This window comes from Physcomitrium patens, chromosome 9 (genome assembly GCF_059467195.1).
Source record: "Physcomitrium patens ecotype Gransden chromosome 9, ASM5946719v1, whole genome shotgun sequence".
Taxonomy (NCBI): Eukaryota; Viridiplantae; Streptophyta; class Bryopsida; order Funariales; family Funariaceae; genus Physcomitrium; species Physcomitrium patens.
Window position 1 is genome coordinate 7,751,780 of NC_143418.1, and position 22,006 is coordinate 7,773,785.

Here is a 22,006-nt window from a genome sequence, read left to right on the forward strand (position 1 = left end):
CTCGCGTGATGAAGGTGCCTTTGATGGGAATTTTATTGATATATTAGAGAATGGAAATATTATGTATAAGAAAGTTGATGATTTTAAAAGAAAAGAAAGAAAAAGATTATATGATATTGAAGGACAATTACGCAAGTTAGGTACATTGCAAGATGATGAGAGGATTTTAGATGTTTATGAAGGAAATAGACTGAAAGATTCATTGGAATTGATTACATCTATTGGGTTAGGGGATAATGATAAGATTGTTGAGATTCATTCAAGAGAGGTTTATACCATGCTTGAATCTTTTCAAGCACTAGAAGTCACTGTAGAGATGAGATATAAAATGGCAAATAAGAAAGTAAAGCCTGTTGCAGGACCATTACCGGAAGATTTTAAAGAACAAATAGGAGAAGCATCAAAAGAAGCAAGTTTAAGAGATCCAATGAGTATTGGACATCAGTTTACTAGAGAAACTTTTGAAAAATTGAAGATTGGTTCTGATGGTTCTTTATTACGGAAGGAAATTACTTGCTTCAAAAAGATGTTGGCTAAACAAGGTAGATCATTTGCCTTCAAATCTCATGAAATTGGGTGTGTGGATCGAAATATTGTAACACCTATGGTTATCTTCACTGTACCATATGTACCTTGGAATCTAAGACCGATTCCAGTACCGAGGGCACATTTACCTAAATTGGTTGAACTATTAAAAGAAAAGATAAAGATGAAAATATTGGAACCTTCATTTGTGTCGTATTCTAGTCGATGGTTTACGGTACCTAAGAAGAATGGTTCACTACGGTTTATTCAAGATATGCAACCGGTGAATGCAATAATTGTCAGGAATGCAGGAATTGGGATGAATTTGTGGATTGTGGATGAATTTACTAAGGCGTTTGCTGGAAGGGCGATCTATTCAATTTTGTGACTTGTATTCAGGTTATGATCAATTTCAACTTGTCGAAGGAAGTAGAGATATGACGACGATGAGGACACCACTTAGATTGGTTAGAATGTGCACTCTTCCTCTAGGCGCGACCAACTCAGTTGCTCATATGATGAATGGAATGAATAAGGTATTGAGAGATTTTATTTCGGAAAAGACTATGTCTTTTCTGGATGATGTTTCTATAAAAGGGTGCAGAGAAGGAGACAAGGATGAAACTTTAGATACGAGGGGGTGTCGCAAATATGTTGTTGATCATATACAAGATTGTGAAAAGATTTTAACTGGGCTTGGAGAAGTTCATCTTACATTATCGGGTATGAAGTCCGTATTTGGAGTACGAGAGGTTGTAATTCTTGGACATTTATGTGGATCTTACGGAAGAAAAACAGATCCGACTAAAGTTGATGCAATTGGAAGGATGAAAGAGGATTGTGATTCTTTAACAGAGATTCGCAGGTTTTTGGGTGCATGTGTATTTTATCGAATCTGGATCCTTCATTTTGCTCACATAGCGGATCCATTATGTAAACTGTTATGCAAGGGTTACCGATTTAAATGGAAAGAAAGGCATATTCAGGCAATGCAAAGATTGAAGAAATTATTGATGTCACCTTCAATATTGAGGAAGGTTGATTATAAGTGCAATAGACTAGTGATTCTTACTGTGGACGCTAGTCCAATTGCCATTGGATGGGCTGTGGATCAAGATGATTCAAATGGAAATAGATTTGCAGTTCCATTTGAGGCTAAAGTTTTAAGTATTCATCATCGTGCATATTCGCAAGTCAAAAGAGAACTTTGGGGAGTCGTTTCGGCTATGAAAGCTGAAAAGGATTATTTGATTGAGATAGTAGTAGTAATTGAAACAGATTGCTTGCCATTGCTTGGAATGATTATTAACTGTTGAACGCCAGATATTGCAATGTTGAGATGGATTGCTTATATTAAGTCACTAAATCGAGAATTTAAGCATATTACTGGGAAGGACAATTTAGTAGCAGATATGCTATCTCGAGCAAGATACAAGAGAGAGGACGAAATGGTTGAAGACATTGATGACGTCGGATTGAAATTCTATTCAATATCAAATCTCAACAGAGAAGACAAGCTATTTCTTGAAGAATCTTATGAAGGAGAATTATTGGATATTGGTCATTACTTGAATACCTTGACTAAGTAGGGGAATCTGTCTACAGAATAATTCAAACAAATAAGAAAAAAAGCATATGGATTTTTACTTCGAGATGGATTCTTATGGAAGAGACCGAAGAAAGCAATTGGGATGCCACAACGAGTGATAGGCAAAAAAGAAGAAAAACTAAAATTATTAAAGGAGTTTCATGATAGTTTATGGGCAGGGCATAGAGGAATCTGGGCTACTTTTGCTAAACTCAAGGAACGATATTGGTAGAAAAATATGTATCGAGATGTGCTCTCATTTGTAGAGTCATGTGAAATCTGTCAATCGTATTCTAATATCCGACATCGAGATGGTCTTCATCCTATGTATCCTCTGGCTATTCAATTTAAATGGATTGTTGATTTGGTTATTATGCTGGTTGGATTATGGCAGATGAGATATTTGGTTTTAGCTCGCGAAGATTTATCAAATCAAGTAGAAGGAAGAGCATTGAGGATAAAATCTACAGAGGAGATTTGTAGGTTTTTGCTTGAAGATGTCATTTGCCGCTATGGATGCGTAGGAAAAATCACTGCAGATCGTGGAGAATTAAATGCACAAGAAGCTCGTAAGTTCTTTGAAAGATGTCGAGTTAAACTATCACTGACTAGTGTTTATAATGCAGAAGGGAATACAAAAAGCGAACGCAGTCACCCACCAATTGTGAAAGCATTAGTTAAAGCTTGTAATGGGAAAGTTTAAGAGTAGCGACGGCTTTTGTCATGTACATTATGGGCTAATCGAACAACACATAGTTCGATGACAGGATATATGCCAGTAGAACTTATGACAGGTCAAAAATTAATTATGTCGATTGAAAAAAAGGTACTTACTTGGAGTATGCTACCATGGGAAGATGGATTGACAAGAGAAGAACTTCTGGCTATTAGGATTCGACAATTGGAGCAAAGAACGGAAGATGTCCAGATAGCATTGGGAAGGTTAAAAAGAGCAAGGTTATAAAACAAGGCACGATTCGACAAGCAACATCGATTGAGAGCTAAAGCAATCGAGGAAGGTGATTGGGTACTTGTTTATGACAATAGTCTGGATAATCAACATAGTATTTTGCGGAAATTTTCAAAATGTTGGTTTGGACCATATGTAGTAACAACTGTTCATGATAATGCGACTTACTCATTACGAGAGTTAGATGGTACAAAATTGAAAATACCAATTGCAAGGAAGCGAGTAAAAATATTTAAACGAAGACACGCGGAGATGAATATGGAAGACCTTAATGAAGGTATAGAGATTTTGCAGCAAGAAGATGAAAGTGATTTGGATAATGAAGGTGATGATGACGAACAAGACAAAGACGTAGAGGATATATTCTAAATCAAACAGCAATTGGGTAAATTGGTGCATACCGGAAGATGCACAGTTTTAGAGGAGGTGGATGTCGTGTTGTAACACGAGTATACCATGAAGATATAAAGGAAGGGGACTTTTATTTAAGTTCAGTTACCTCGAATATTAGGAGCAACGACCAACTCCAGTGCAAATACTGAGTGGCTAGGTTTAGTCACCCCGTTACAGTCAGCCTGGGCATACTGAAATGCTCCGTTCGATTCCAATAACGGGTGTCAACAGGAAGGGAAAGGACCAATTCACGTGATGGGTGAGCCTGGTTCGAAGAGCCAATTGGATCTAATTTCGAGAATCCAATCCGGGTCCTCTTATCCTATATGAGACCTGTATTGGTCGGGCAACCCAATGCAGTCTGATTACGGGAAATCCAGGTCTTACTACGGGCATCTTACCCAATATGAGACCTGCATTGATCGGGCAACCCAATGCAGTCTAATTACGGGAAAATCCAGGTCTTACTACGGGCCTCAGTCAGTCTAACGCGAAGGACCAATTTTATCCAATTATGGGAACATCCAGGTTACTACGGGCATTTTACCCAATATGAGACCTGCATTGGTCGGGCAACCCAATGCAGTCTAATTACGGGAAAATCCAGGTCTTACTATGGGCCTCAGTCAGTCTGACGCGAAGGACCAATTTTATCCAATTACGGGAACATCCAGGTTACTATGGGCATCTTACCCAATATGAGACCTGAATTGGTCGAGCGACTCAATGTGGACCCGAGTACGGGGTTTCGATTCTATTTCAGGCTGTCCTATTTTCTGTGCGATTTCAAGGAAGGTTATTTTCGGTAAATGGATCTCTTAAAGATAAAAACGGAGGAAAAAGCTCTGACGGCGGGAGCCAATTTTGGATCTAAGCTCTAACGATGGGAGCCAATTCCGGATCCAAGATGGAAGATTGAAGAAATTCAGAGGATAAGGTTAGGGGGAGAATAAGTTTTGGGGGGGGGGAGGTTTTTTGGATCGAGGAGTTAGCTTCAAGCTTTTTTTTTCAAGGTTACTAGTTCGGTGTCATTGGAGGTTTTTGAAGATCAAGGGGATTAGAGAGGAGCTTCATGCTTCGGGTCGGAGAAGAAAAGACGGAGAATTGGATTTTTCTTCTTCATAGAGTTTTGGGAAGACTGAGGCAATCGTTGCTGAAGTCAGTGTTGTAATCGTGAATCAGAATTTTTTAAATGAAGTGGGTTTGATTACTCTTGATTGTTTTGTAAAATCGAGTTACATCTCTGATTGAAGAATTAAAAGGGTGTCTATAGGATTGAGTATGCGGAGTGAATGAAATTTATTGGGTTAATCTAACAAGACAGTCAGTGGATACAAGATCATAAGTACAAAGCGGTATCGGAGATTAGCAGATTGGATTGTTCGGGGTTCTTTGTAACGTCTAGAGATCTACTGGCTGGGGTAAAAAGGACTTCGACAAGCAGTCAAAGGGCATCCGTATAGATTTACGGTGTATTCTTGTAGTAGTTTATATTCCAGCAGTCAAAAACTGATAGACTGCTTGATTATTGGCGAATCTCCATACTACCTTCTACAGACAGACGCCCAGCACGTTCTCGAGCAGGAAAGCACGTAATACGATAGCGTACGATTGTGTATCTCTTAGTTTTTGTAATACTTGATGAACATGTATTTTATATTCTTCGACATTCTTAGAATAGATCAGGATATCGTCTAGGTAGCAGACGACAAAATTATCTAAGAATTCACAAAATACATCATTCATGAGATGTTGAAAAGCAGTAGATGCATTCTTGAGTCCAAAAGGCATAACATTATATTCATAATGTCTGTACCTGGTTTGAAACGCAGTCTTCCATTCATCTCCTTCCTTGATTTGTACTAGATTATATGCTCCTCTTAGATCTATTTTTGTATAAATCTTAGCTTGATTCAACTGGTCAAGGAGTCCTAATATCAAAGGTAATGGATACCTGTTCTTGATTGTGATCTTGTTGAGTCCTCGATAGTCAACAGACATTCACAAAGATCCATCTTTTTTCTTTATGAATAGAATTGGAGCTCCTGCTGGAGATTTTGAATGGCATATGAAATTCTTCGCTAAATTCTCGTCAATATATGTCTTGAGTTCAGCCATCTCATCTTGCGATAAACTGTAAATTGGTCCAAATGGTGGCTGAGTTCCTTCCTTGAGGTCGATTGAACAATCATATGGGCGATGCTCAGAAAGAATATCTGCATTCTTTTTCTCAAAAACGTCTTGATACTCCTGATATTGACTTGGAATGCCACTTGAAGTCTTTACACTTTCAGAAATAGGTGCAGCATAAATAGCAAAAGTTGATCTTTCTTTTGCTACGTGTATAAATTCTTTTGCACCTATAAGTATGGATTTTACTATACTAGACTTATAACTTTTTACTTGGTTGGTAGAACTATTAATAATGCTTTGGAAAAAGTCAAGTTTACGAGAATTCCAATCTATTCAAGGATTATATTTTTCTAGCCAAGATAAACCTAAAATAACTAGATTAGACGGGGATTTAATTATGTTAAAAGTTATGTACCTAACATGACCGTTTATTGTTACTTTTATAGGGCGAGTTTCATGAGTGACATCTCCAGAAGACAAAGGACGGCCATCAATGACTTCTACATGTACGGGTTTAGTTTTCTGTACAAAAGATATTTTATGACTTTTAACAAATTGTTCATCTAAAAAACACGCTGAGGCTCCTGAATCTAATAAAGCAAAGGCTTTGTAATTCTTAGGTCCTAAATATAATTCTATTATAAAACAAGAAGAGAGTTCTGAGGAGAGGATAGGGCCTTCATTAGGAATTGTACAAGGTTCCAGCTGCACGGTCCCTATTGTAGCTGGACGAATCCGTTTTCTGACATGTTGTCTTCTTTGACCGCCGTACCCCTCATTTTATAGTTACGTTGTTTCTTTGGACAATGTTGAGCAGTGTGCTTAGGTTCTCTGCAGTATAAACATAATCCTTCTTGACGACGACAAATCTTTTCTTGCTCAGTTAGGGATTTAAAACGTACCGCGTCAATTTACATGTCTTTTACTTTTGAATGTATGTTTGGCGAAGATGCTGATGTTGTCATTGAGTAATAACATTGAGATTCCCGTGTACGACTCTCGGATCGAAATTCAAAAAGTTGATTGTCACATTTTACCGCAAAATCGATTGCTTGACTCAAAGTTTGAGGATCAGGTAAGTTGAGCATCAATTTCTTTACTTCGTATTGCAATCCATAAAGAAATTGACTAATGAGTGCAGCATCATCTCACTTGATGTCAATTGCAAGTTGTCGAAATTGTGAAGCATACATTGTTACTGAGCGGTTTTCTTGTCACAGAATTCGGATCTTGTTTGTTGCGACACGAGTTGCATCGTGTTCACCATACATAGATCAAAATTCTACCAAAAAAGCTCCTTAATTGTCCAATATTGGATTTCGTTGTTCAAGAAAAGACGAAAACCACGATAAGGCAGAACCAGAAAGTAGAGTGCCAATAAACCTGACTTGTGATCCTGGAGTTGGATAGCTTTGCGGTTGAAGTTCAATTGCCAATTGTACTTGATTGATGAACCCTCGAAACTTTGATCTTGTACCATCAAATTTCTCGGGTAAAGCAATTCTTGGTTCTCTAGTGCTTATAGGGTGTTGTACAATTGGAGAAGGAATGTGATTTGGTGCAGATGTTGAAGATGCTCCGATCATCTCTATATCTTTACTTTCTGCTATTCTTGTTCTTTCATGTGTTGGTGAATTGAGTTGATGCATTGCAAGCATTAACTCCCTCAATTGTTCTTGCATTTGTGCCATTGCACTCTTCATTTCAACAAGCTCTGCCATAATGATAGTAAGAAGAAAAATTTGTCTGATATTGCTGAAGACAAAAGAAAAAGAAAAGACTTGATAACAAAGAAGATACTAAGAACAATATCAGTTTAGAAGTAGGTAATCCGCAAACTTCTAATACACTTATGTCTTGTCAAGAAAAATGGGTAATCCACTCTTACTCAAGAAAAAACAAAGCTCTGATATTATAAGTGTACTCTTGTCAATCTGTCACGAAGAAGAACTCGATGAAAAAACAATTCAAACAAGTGAGCATTCACTCAAAGAGAGGTAACAAAATATATAAGTATATATATTGAATGAGAAACTGAAATGGCTATTGCCAAAAGACAAGAAAACTAGAGACCCTTGAAACTAGATTAGAAGCAAGAAAGGAGTTGATAAGAGTGAAGAAGCCTTCACTCTTGTCTCTATATATACTATCTAACTAGGGGCTACGTGGCGACGTTCTATAGGACCTCCAATGTGTGTTGACTTTGTAGGACACATGCCTTGACTTACAAGGCAAGTTTTTCTACGTGTGGGTGACATAGTTAGCTTGATCTTCAAGCTAAAAACATGTGTGGCACATGGCCAACTTGTTGACCACGTTTCTTATCCAAAAAATCAATTAAAGACATCTATGAAGTCAAAGCAGTATCTAGGAAGTTTCTAGGAAGCTTCCATATTAAATATTATAGAATTAACTTACTTTTATCTACTTTTACTTACTTCTACCTATTTCTATATGTAATTATTAGCTTACATGATTATGGCCGTGATACCTATTTATCCTACCAAAAAGATGATCCGTGAGCCAGCAAATTCCAAAGGTTATGACTCTTTGAATTCTTAACCATTTATTCCACTAACAATCTATTGTTACCAACTAAACTGCCTAGCTATCAGTCTAATTCTCAAGGTTATCAATAATCAACCAGTAACTTACCACAAAATTTATTTACCTATTCTACAGTTCACTTGTAGGGCACCTATTCCTTGTATATACTGATGTTATCATGGCTTCTGTCCAATATTCAAATCCAAGGTTTTGGACATATATCATACTCCTTACGATCTCTACAATGGTACAATTTGCTCTTTCAGCAATTCTATTTTATTATGGAGTGTCTTATTCACCTCTATTGTTCGTATGTAATAGCTTGATTTTACATTCATATTGCTTTTTGACAAGTGCGTTAAACTCCTTAAACCTTGTGAAATACTCACTCTTTGCTTTGAGGATGAAAATTTATACCTTTGTTGAAAAATCATCAATGAATGTGACAAAGTACCTTGTACTTCCTATTGATGGCATCCTCATAGGTCTACAAACATCAAAATGGACTATTTCCAAGAACTTGGTTGCACATATTGTAACTCCACTTGGAAATGTAGCCCTTTGTTGTTTGCCTTGAATACAACCTTTATAAGCAAGTGTCATAGCATTGTAGCTTATATGACTAAGATTTAAGCCACTTACTATGGATTGGAGCTCTTTCATGCTCTTGGCATTCAAATGACCAAGGCATCGATGCCAAATGCCAAACTTGTCATGATTTTGAGGAAATTCAACAAATGTTGCCACTTCAACTCTATTCACCTTCTTACACTTGATGAAGTAGAGGTTGCCATCTCTAAAGGCCTTTGCAACATCATCTCCTTCCAATGTCTTCACAAAATATCCATTCTTATTAAATTACACTTTACAACCATGTGAAACAAGTTTATTCACTGATAGATGGTTTTTTTTCATCTTTGGCATATATAAGATGTCGTTCAATATGATCATCTTAATTTGGCCTTTTATAATAATTTTTATTATAATAATAGTATATTCTAATAACTTCTAATATGCCATTATCTCCCATGAGTATATTTGTTGGTGAAATTTCTTCATAAGTATCAAATGAAGACTTGTATAGAGTCATGTACTTAGTCCCAGTATAATCAATAATCCACTTGGACATAGTAGGCATGGAAGTACCTTCACTTGCATAATCATCACCTTCATATTCATCATAAGTATTGTTTGTACTTTTTCTATCTCCTTTCTTAGCCTTGTAGTAATTTCTAGCAAAATGACTTGATTTTCCATAAATGAAGCAAATTCTTGCATTGCCATATTGGTGAGAATAATTCTCCTTGCCTTGTCTTGAAAAGAAAGCCAAATCTTCACTTTGAGATCCTTTTTTTTTTAATTCTTGGTCACTTCATGAGCAAGTCTTGGCATCAAATAATCCATTGTGATTTCTTTTAGTTTGATGAACTCCAATGCCACAATGAAGTAGTTGTAGGACTTGAGAAGGCTCACAAGCAAGGTCATGACAATATCACTCTCTTTTAAAGGCTTGTCAATAATTGCAAGTTGATTAGCAAAGCCTTTTACCTTATTGATATGAGCCATGAGGTCATCACCTTCTTCCATCTTGCAAGTGAAGAATTTCTTCCTTGTGAAGATGATATTGGACAAGTTCTTGCTTTCATATATATTGCAAAGGATCTTCCATGCTTCTGCTAGTCTTTTGCAAGAAATGATGTGAGAAAATTTGGCTTCATCCAAATTGGTGGCAATCATGCCAAAAGTCTTCTTTTTACATCTTGTAAAGTCATTCATTTCTTTAGCATTAGCATGCATGCTTGGAGGCTCTTCACTTTCATCTACAATGTTCTAAAGGTCCAAAGATGCCAACAAAAGTTCCATTTTCACCTTCCATTAGTAAAAATTATCACCTTTAAACTTCTCAATCACTCTCAAATCTTCATCCTCACTAAAAGCTATATCTAAGAATAGGTCTATCAAAAAATATCAAGAAAAGGAGTCTCTATGTGTTTAAAATCACTGAAATAATTTTACACTAGTAAAATCTTAGAATGCCCTCTTGTAAAAAAATGAATGTTTTTTCACTCCAAACACTGACAACTCAACTTTCAAAGCTTTTAACAATTATGTGGACTCCAATCAGCTTCATTATAAAGTTTTATAACTCATAAAACTAACTTTTTCACTAAAACTTCTACAATACCAAAGATACTATTTAGATCTTTGTATAAGGTCTTAATCACTCAATCCTAAGAATTAAAAACCTTCAAACAGAAGTTAGGAATCTATAAGGTCCAAATTAGAACCTCTACAAGTCAAAACATAAGATTAGATCATACAAATCCTAATATTAGTAAATACCATAAAATCTATTCTACATAATAGCAACAAATAGCAAATAACTTCAACTTATGTGAGAAGCACAATCAAGCGTATGTGGGCCTATAACTTATTGAATAAACACAATAAGCAAGACACAAGTAAGTAGAAATCAATAAGATTAGATACAAGAAAAGTGTGGAATGAGATACTTCCTACTTCCAACACCTTTTACTTATAGGTGGTGGTTGTTAACCAACAAGACAACTTCCATCCTCTTAATATTACATCCATTTCTATTTCATCCAATTAAACCCTAGGTTCTTTCTTAATCTAACTGCCACTTAAATCCTAGCTGCCACTTTAATTACTTTTTTTCATCTTTTTGCTACCTTTTGACCATTAGCAACTAACTTAAGGTAATACTTATTTACTTTAACAAAAAAATCTTTTAAAGCTATAAAGACAACATTTATATTTTCACCAATTTTGTATTGCATCAATTATTCTAAGGCATTCTTTATAGAAATAGATGTATCAAACTTTACTATAGATGTTGTTTTATTATAAATAAGAGTAGATGATAAGTTCTACCTAATTACTTTTTATTTCAAGAAATTTTTAGCAGTTGAGATTAACTACAAGATCTACAACAAAGAGCTTCTTGTAATTATGAATATATTTCAAGAATAGCGTCATTACTTAGGAAATGCTTCTATTCCAATTATTATGTATACAAATCATAAGAACTTTGAATATTTCATATTGGCATGTATTTTAAATTATCACCAAGTCCATTAAAGAATGTTTTTATTAAGATTTGAATTTAAGATCACTTGTAGATTAAAAAATAACAAGATTTATTAAATGCCCTTTTTAGACGTTCTTATCTTATATCCAAAGAAGGAGATGTAGCTTCAAATCAACAAAAAATGATTTTCTTGAAGTTGAAGTATTTTCATCTTCAAGAAATAAAATCAATATTGATTATTGATTCAACCTTTATCAAGTAAACTCAACCAATTATATCTTTTGATCTTCTTATTCATGATATCAAGAATAATTCTTTTAAGTCTTATAATACTTTCATATTTGACTTTAAAAATCATCTACTCTACTTCAAGGAATGATTTTACATTCGAAAAGGCAAAGCTCAATTATGTATTTTTCAAAGAATGGTTATATATTTCAAAAGACAAAGTACAATTACATTGTCATAATATAAATACATTCATGTATAGAAATCTTGTTTGACTTACTTTTCTTTGAACTTTTATTAAGTTTTTTGATTTATTTTCTTTTTTTTGTTTTTATTTTTGTTTATTTTTATTTTTTTTCTTACCAATCTAATTTTTTTATAATTTTGGAGAAATTTTACTACTTTTTTCTTTTTTACTTTCTGAAATTTTGGCTAAATTTTATTTTATTTTTAATCTTAATTTTATCTTTGGTTTAGCCTTGATAACTTCTTTTATTCTTTTTACTTTCTTTCTAATCTTTGATTTTAGTAGATTCAAAGTTATATTTGTAGATGTAAGAAGAACTTTGACTTTGAGGTTGTATTTAGGTTTTTATTAAGAATAAATAGGAGTTTGGATAGCATTAGTTGGCTACGATTAATAGCGCTGACTTGGAGGATTAGATTTGGTGTTTGTTTAACTTTAAACTATTAGTTTTTGACTTGGACTTAAAGACTTTGGCTAGGACTTCTTTGGTGAGCTTAGAAGCAAAGAAGAACTCTTTTTTGGTATGTAGGGAAGAATTATTCAAAGAGAAGAGCTTCTTGGCACGAGTTTAGGTAGAAAAAATGCATGAATTGGAGCTTGGATGAGAGAGTTATGCTTGTTTAAACTTAAGCTATTAATTTGATACCTATTGTCACTTTTCCATATATATTAGAAGTTTTAAGATACTAATAAGAAATTAGAGAATTGAATTAGAAACTAGACTTCAAGCTAAATATTTCACATCTAAGGATTAATAGAATTGAATCTATAATAAATAAGATATGGTTGATTAAATCCAGCAAACTAAAACTAGGATTTTGAAGAAATTAGAGCAATAGAGGGTTTTGGTTTTAGCTAGAACTTGAGCTTCGAGACGAATTTGAAGCTAATTTTTTGTGTATATGTCACTTATAATATAAAGATCCTATGTCTAAAATCTCATCTCAATTACAATTGTGACTTAAGAGAAATAGTAAATTTTATTATTAGGTATCTAGGATTTTGACTTTTAAAGGTACTTGTTACGGTTTTGGTGATATCAAATGATTGATAACAAATTTATAGCTAAAAATTTTTATAATAATGATCAAAGGTTTAAATTTTGTACTTCCAAATTTTGAGCTTATTTGAATGGCTGGATCTTGGAATATGAATTTTTAAATTTTTGGTTTGATTTTGACTTACAAAAGTACCTTCTAAGGATTTGATGATTTTAGATGATTGGCAAAAAAATTTTAGCTTAAAAGTTTTGTAATAATTTTTAAAGATGTAAGTTTTTTACTTCCAAATTTTGAACTTATTTAAGCAACTAGATCTTGGAATATGAATTTTCAAGCTTCAAGTTTGTTGATTTATTACAAATATAGTTTTGGTAATACTCAAAGGAGAATTTAAGAAGGTTTTGTGCATATTGGACCTAACTTAAATGCAAAGAAGGATCTTGCATCCATCCAAAGTGGACTCTTGTTGTGACAATATATTCTTCAAGCTTGTCTTGATTTTTCAGCAATTGGATATTTTATATACAATAAGACTTTGGAGCTCATATTTAGAGGTTTTTGATGGCCTCAAATGTAGAAGGCAGTCAAAGCCTTTGTATAATCATAAGATATTTTTTTAAGATCCAAAACTTCTTATCATTGATCTTATGGACTTCTTCAGCCATTATCTATTTTGGAACAATCATGGTCTTTCTTTTCTATGGATTTCATTATGGATCTTTTTATCTCAAGTTTGTATATTTCTATATTTATTATAAGAGATCATTTAATCAAAATAAAATATTTTGTATCATATAAAAAATCTATCACAAGTAAAGAAATAGCTAAACTTTTCTTGATAACATCTATTGCTATTATGGATTGTATAAGAATATTATATTGAATAGAAAGACTCAATTTATATGAAGATTTTGGAGAATCCTTTTCAAGATATTAAAGATAGATATAAAATTATCTTTGACTTTTCATCCTCAAAATGATAGACAAATAAAATAGGTGAATCAAGTTTTGGAGAAATATTTGAAGTGTACTATCAATTATCATCAGCATAATTAGATAATTCTTTTGCCATTAGCATAGCTTGTGTATAATAATTTGATACATTCTTCTACTTAATAAACATCTTTTTTTTCTAATTATGGTTATCATCTATGATTTGATACTTTTAACTTTTCAAAAGTTGATAATCATATAGTAAAAGATTTGGATAATTGTTTGTTAGAATCATATGCAATAATGAAAGTACATTTAAAGAAAGCTAAAGAATGAAAAAAGATCAATATGGATGCCTATTACAAGAAACAACTACAATTTAAAGTGGATGATAAGATATAGCTACTTTGTCATAATATCAAGACTACTTATCTTCATGACAAGTTGGACTATTATAGACTTAGACTTTTTTCTATTAGTGAACAAGTCAATCCTGCTACTTATTGATTATATCTACTGGAGTCTATGAAAATTCATCTAAAATTCTATGTATCTTTTTTTGAGCCATATAAGATAATGAATATCTTAGAAAGAAGATAAATGCCACTTCTTCTTATAGTAGATAATAATCAAGAATTTGAAATAGAAGAAATCTTAGATTGAAGGCGATGCGAAAATAGGTTAGAGTATTTTATTCATTAGTACGAATATGATATTTGTGAATGTACATAAGAGCCAATAAAAAATCTTGCAAGTATAACAAAGAAGGTTTAGGTTTTTCATCAATAATATCTATCAAATCCAAGATGAAGAATAGTCAATCTTTGTTATAAAAGAAACAAGATCTAGGAAAGATAATATTTTATCTTCCATTCTTCTTTGGTACTTTTGTACATTTGTGATGCTAAGTAAATAAAGAATCAACAACCAACAAATTCAACTCAAGAGCTATGACTTCTTCACTTATCAAATGAAATATTATGATTATTACAACCTTCAAGATAACATAATCAAGATGAAGATCCTCAAGAATGACATGTCTTTTGAATAAATGGCAAGATATAATGTGTTTGGTATCATGATCTTAGAAGAGACTCCCAATGTTTGGTGATTTTATTAGAGGTTGAAACAACTCCTTATAATATTTCAAATATTTTATTTGAAGGGACTTATCAAGGCTTCAACAATGATAAAATAATAAGGTGGTCTTTTTGCCTTACTATAGAATATTATTGATAGTTGAGAGGACCTATCAACCATTTTTGAAGAAAACAAAGATCAAAATATGTGATAAACACAATTTACCACATCTTAGATTTCTTCAATATATGATGACAACTCTTTGTGGAAATTATTTCTAAAATAGAAAATAATATCATGGACATACATATTTATTTAATATTTATCTATATGATTAATAGAAATAGATAAAAATAAATTTATTTCATAATATTTTCATAAAAGTTACTTTTGAATTCATATATATTTTTAATTAATTGATAGGTTAGAAACTTAGTTAACAAATTAACTATGTGTTGGTAGATTGTAAAATAAGTTAACTATGTGGCGTATATTTAGAAAAATTACCTTATAAGTTAAGATATATTATTGTGATATAATACAACTAATAGGTAAAAAGGATGAAGAAATTATTATATTATAGAAGATCTTACATCAAATATTGGTTGACCAGTAAATATTGGTTGATCACTCAAATTTAATTCTTAAAAAATTCTTTTAAGTTTTTTCACTAATCTCACTTTCTAATCTGTAAAAAAATCCTCAAGTTGCTATAGGTGCCTAGTTTTGTGCCTTAGGATCTGATTTTAACTAAGGTTGATAACCAATCTTCTTTGAATATCAAATTTTTCTTTTTTGAGTTAATTTTTGTTAAAATCAACTCTTAACTTCCTTCTACATATGTTCATATTCTTTATTTTTCTAATTTACCTTATTTTGCCTTGTTTATGGCCTTACAAAATATATAAAAGCCTATTTTGCAAAAAAATAACATTTATATCTTTTTTATTTTTTTTTGGACTATTGTCTATTTTCTAAGATAATTTGCTGGTCAACCAATATCCAAGTAGATTTTAGGATTTTTCTTTTATTTGATAAGTGAAATTATCTTCAAATTTCATATGCTTGTTGCAAACTTAGTTTTTGAGAAATATGTAAATTTTTAAGTAAGATCAATAGTTTGATTGATAGATATTGAAGTTCTAAATAGTACTAGGATTTAGTTTAGAATTTAAAATTTATAATTTTTCTAGGATTTGGTTTAGAATTTAGGTTTTGTCTAGGATTTGGTTTAAAGTTTAGGATTTGTCTTGGATTTAATTTAGGATTTAGCATTTATTTAGGATTTAGAATTTATCTAAGATTTGATTGAAGTCCATTAGGGTTTTAATAAGGATTAAATTAGAACTTGGTTGAGATTTATTTAATATATATTTTTGATTATTCTAATATTTTTTAGGATTTCTTAAGAATTCTTTTAAGATTTATTGTGGATTTTCTTTCAACTTCTTTAATTTTTTTTTATTATCTCTCTTATAATTTCTTTAAGTTTTTTTTTGAATTTAATTAAAGTTTTTTTTTTTATCATTGTTAAGGTTTAATTATAGTTTATTTAATATTCTATTAGGATTAAGATTTTGTTGTAGTAATTTCCATTCTACCTTCTACAACTTGATGCCTGGTGCATTCTTGAGTAGGACTTAACGTAATATGACATATTTGGTGAACTTGACTTGAAAGGCTTGAGATGGAAGGTATTTGGTTTTCTTAGATTATTTAAATTATCAAAAAAGAAGGCAAGAGAGTTGAAAAAAGAGCTATGGTTTGTACTTCAATTGAAGCTATAGGTGGCGGAATTAGTAGAAGACAAGGTATGTATTTTGATCCCAACTTTGTAAGCACATTCGAAGCTTTTGTCTTATTTATGCAACAACAATAATAAGATAAAAATTACAAAGAAGATATGATAAACAAAGCATTAGAAGCGATTGTAGATAAGATCAATTAATTTGAAGAGAAGGATATTACAAAATATTTAAGATGTTATATAAAAGAAATAATGTTGAAGCATGTTTCAGAAAGAAAGATGGTTCAATTATTTGAATTAGTCTCTATATTCGAGATGAGAAATCAAGTAAAGTTTTTTATAGGACATTTTGTAAGTTTATGGAAGAAATATTTTTAAGCATTTAAAGATGAATTTTTTTTGAAAGATAGTGATAATATAACAGGATATCGATAAAATAATTATACAGATAATTAGAACCATGGAAGTTTCAAGAATTGGGGTTAGATTAATGGACCATATAGGATCCATCATTGAATATTCTAAATAAAATTTAGGACAATTATTTAGGTGGGATTCACCATAGAACCTTCTAGAAGAAAGTTTAAGGCTGTTATTTATATAAGGCCTATCATAGAAGTTATTTATATAAGGCCTATCATAGAATCTTGTAAGTATTTGTACTTCTAGGAATAGGAGTTTAAGGCAATTATCTAGATGGAACAAGAGAGTTGACATTTATTAGGTAAAATTGAATAAGCCTAAGACATACTCTGGAACTTCAAGATAAGAAGATGTATATCAATGGCTCTTCAATATGTGACAATATCTCCAACTATCTGGAAAAAATTCCATTCAAGGAATTATATATGTAGCCAATTATTTGAATAATGCGGCAGTTATTTGGTGGTGACTTCAAGTTCAAAGTTATGGAGCTCAAGGTGGATTTTGTGACTAGGAGGAATTTGAGACCGAGTTTAGGAATCAATTTTGGTTTATCAAAGCAAAGAAGATAATATGTAATCATTTGACAAATCTTACATAAGCTAGATCAGTGTAAGATTATGTCTCTCGATTCAAGTCCTTATGTCTCCAAATTGGCAATGTTTTGGAGGCAAAGATGATGGATAGATTCCTATAAGGTTTGAAATCTAGAGTCTAGAAAGATATGGAGCTAAAGAATCCACAAATATTCGAAGAGATAATTTAGATTGTAGAGAGAATCGATGCTATAGATTTCAAAAATTGTAGAATATGACCTATAGCACGAAGTCCTTTTGCCACTACCTAATATTACAATACAATAATCAATGCCAATAGAAATTGATGCCTTATAAGGATTATTGATACCACAAAGACAATAAGTATTGGTACAAAAAGGATCGTATGTTTATTTTTAAGAGCCATGCTATCTGATCAAAGGTTGTCTAAAAAATCAAAGTACAAATACTTACAAGATTAGGCAAATTTATAGTCTTGAAACTCACCAAGTCGATAATGAGTCAGAGCAGGAAAATGGTGCTTCCAAATAAAGGCACCAAGGACCAATATTGGAAGTAGCTATTATCTCTTAGAGACAAATGGCATAGCTTTAGACAACTATAAAAAGAGTAAATTGGTGTATTTAATGGGACTATTTAGAGGACAACTATGTCAAGTGCTTATAGATTGTGGTTCTATAGAAAATTGTATCTCAATTGAAATTACCAATCAACTTAGAATTAAAACCAAGGAAATCAAAGGAGGAAGTATATACTTTGTAGATGACTAAGAAAACATATTGAATAAGATGTATAAAGAAGATTAAGGAAGAGATTCAACGTAACAAAATTAAGGTTTGATATTATCCTTAGTATGCCGTGGTTGGAAATGAAAAATAAGCAAGTTGATTGGATAGCAAGAACAATCTCTTTTTAAGATGAAAAATGCAAGGTGACTCTTAGCACGTCCATATCAAGTGAAGAGAAAAGATAATCTATAATCAAAGTCTTACATGTAGATACGACCTTTATGAAGAAGCAATTATAGTATGAGCAATCAATATACGTAATGGTTCTAAATCTTTACGTCAATGGTAGAAAAGATAGTTAAAGGCATAGAATGGGTAGAGTAGTTCATACAAAAATATGAAAATGTCTTTTCAATGACGTACCTAGTGACATACGTCATGATTGAGGTATCCACTTTTAAATAGAACCTTCTAGAAAAGGAATTTAAGGCGGTTTTTTACGTAGAGTCGACTACCTTAGAACATTTTAGAAGTCTAGGATGGAATGACAAAGTATAAATAGGACTCACTATGGTCTTTTGGGACATTTGGTCAAATATGGCTTTGGACCTTTTTCTTAGTAAAGTTTGGTTCTACATCTTTTTGTTTAGATTTGTTCTATTTTGTTTTTATTTCATGAATTTTGTCTTTCATGTCTTATTCTATTTAATTCCATTTAATTTTTCTTTAGTTTTTTTTGTTCTATTTTGTGAAGAGGCCTTATATTATTCTTAATTAAAATGGTCTTAGATTTTTGAATTAGTCTAGTCTTGTTTCAGACAGGATCACAAAGAAGTCATTTTTTGAATGGATTAAAAGGCCAAAGAAGGATCTTTTAGCAACATAATTATTAAAAGAATTTGAAATGTAATATTCTTTTTTATCAAAGAAAGAGATGTAATTATTGAATCTAAATAGAATAGAATTTTTTCTTTAAGGGGCTGCTAGAAAGTTGCAAACAAAGTTGGAAATCTTTCTTAAAGATAAAGAAGAAGATGAAAGATTGAAAACAAATTAGAAGAAAGTAGAAGAAGTAATAGGATTGCTTGCAAAAAGAGAAAAGATAAAGGAGAGGGTGGATATTCAAATACCATTGTAAGTATCTCAGATAAAAATACCTACTATCAATCCTACATCTATAATTCAACCTTCAATGACTATATCAAAGAAAGAAAAAATGGACATTGATGAAATTATATAAGGGATGAAATATTTGCAAATAAAATTTATAAAATTTAAAGAGAAGGGTCAATCATGAAGAGTATCAATAAAATAAAGGTTAAGGATGATGGAAGGTATAATACATAGGTGCATGTGGTGTGATAGCATAGATCATTTAAGAAAGAAATGTGAGGATTTTAGAGAGGTACTACGTAAAGAAATTATTTTCTTTAAGATGGTATGATACACCTAAAAGAAAGTAGAGAAAAATTGGAGACAAAATTTGGCAATGGGAATATGAAAGCATTGATGGTTTATGCAAATAAAACAAAGACATATAAGATTGGACCTACTTGGGATTATGCGAGCATAAGCATTAAAGCATGAGATCATATAAGTTTATTGTAGCCAAGTATAATGAAGAGTGAGACAAATGAGAAGGTTGCTAGAAATATATTACTTAATGCGGTCAAGTCTATTTAAAAAACCAAGAGTTAGAATGATCCAATTGATAGTCTATTTATACATGCATATATTATAAGGAATCAATATGAAGAATTAATAGAAGAAAAATAAAAGAGAGATGAAAATAATGAAGGGTCATGAAAAAGAACTATGATAGAAGAAAAGATACAATAACAAAAGAATCTTATGCATGAAGAGACAACAAAAAATATTTCTATAATAAAAAGAAAAATTATATTTAAAAAAGCAAAGGCTCATGCTTATAAATTACAATCAGATATTGAGGCAACAACGGATTTGAAGAAGATTTTAGAAGAATACATTTTAAATGGAAAGGTAGAATTTATATTGAGATAAATTCTTAGAATAGCAAAGAGAGAATTTCATAAGGTCATTATAGATATTATTAAGAAGAAATAGTAAATTTTGGATGAGAATATGGCTTCAAATGTACAAGGAACAAGAGTGATGGTACATGAAGAAGATAATGATTATGCATATGGAGATGTTTCACATATAAGGATTATGGATGAAGGAGAAAAAATCCAAATTTCAAGTCATTATTTTGAATTGTAGTTATTGGACAAGAGTAATAGCGAAAACATTAATTAAGTTAGGATATTTAGAAGAACCTATTATGGAATTAATTAATCATGGTTTAGAAATCAATTTGATATCAAAAGAATTGTATGAAAGAAAAAAATGGCCTATTGACATCGAGCATGGATAGATGATTTGAGCAGTAAATAATTCATGAGGAGAATTATATAGAGCACATCCAAATATAAAGGTTACAATAGAAGATATTAGTGATGAACAAAACTTCTTTATGCAAGATATGTCTACTTAGCCTATCATTCTAGGACAATCTTATATTACAACTACTTGCATAGAAACAAAGGTTATAGACAATGGATTGACATATACTCAGATTAGAAGTGGAGATAGAACAAGAACAATGCAATTTTTGATGGTATGTGCTAATCATGAAAGAATTTGTGGAAGTTTGAGAGAAAAATCTTTTCCAAAGGTTACTAGAGAATTTAGAGATGAGTATGTGAGGGATTTTTACCACACACCATTGTAAAGCGGGATTGCAATAAGTTAAAAAAAAAGATGCTACCGTTAATTGTAAAAGAGAAGATATTATCTAGTAAGCTTATTGTATTGACACAAGTTTGTGTATTGTCTTTTAAAGCTATTGACAAGATGAAGAAGATGGATAAAAAATATGTTAAAAATATTGAAAAAAAATAAAAAATAAAATAGAGAATTGATTGAGAATGAATTTATTTCAAGAATATTTGAAGAAGTGGGATTTATAGATATTATAAGAGAATTAAATTATTTATTGTAAGGTAGATTGCAAAGAAAGAATAGAATTATTAATATATATTCTAAAAGATTTTATGATAAAATTCATGGATTTATAGAAAATTTAAATTGCTAAGAGGTACATGTTAAAATTAAGTATAAATCAGTGGTAAAAAAGGTCAAATTAGTGGCTTTGCCACTACCATAAGATTCTAAAGAAAAGATGAGTGAAGTATCTATATAACCAAATTTAAGGGATCCTGAGAAGATAGGATATGAATTTATAGATGCTATATTAGATGGATTAAATGTTGGATGTGATGGATTTTTGACAAAATGTGAAGAAAAATATTTTTAAGATATGCTTGGATGATATGGAAAAGCTTTGTATTTAAAGTACATAAAATTGGATGTATTGATTTAAGTATTATAGTACCTATGGTTATTTTTACTATTCTTCATGAATCATGGAATTTATGACTAATTTTAGTATCAAAAGTATATTTATTTAAGCCAATAGATTTATTCAATAAAAAAATAAAATAAGAATTTTGAAATTGTCTATAGCACCTTATTTTAATTGATGGTTTACAGTGCCAAAGAAAAATGGAACAATGAGATTTATATAGGACATGCAATCTATGAATAAATTGACTATTAAAAATATGGATTCAAGTCTAATTGTGGATGAATTTATAGAAGCATTTGCTGAAAGAGCTATCTATTCAATGGATGATCTTTATTCAAGTTATGATCAATTTTAATTGGCAATGCAAAGTAGGGATTTGATAACTATAAAGACACCATTAGAATTGATCAAAATGTGTACATTACTACAAGGGGCTACAAATTCTGTTGCACACATGATAAATAGA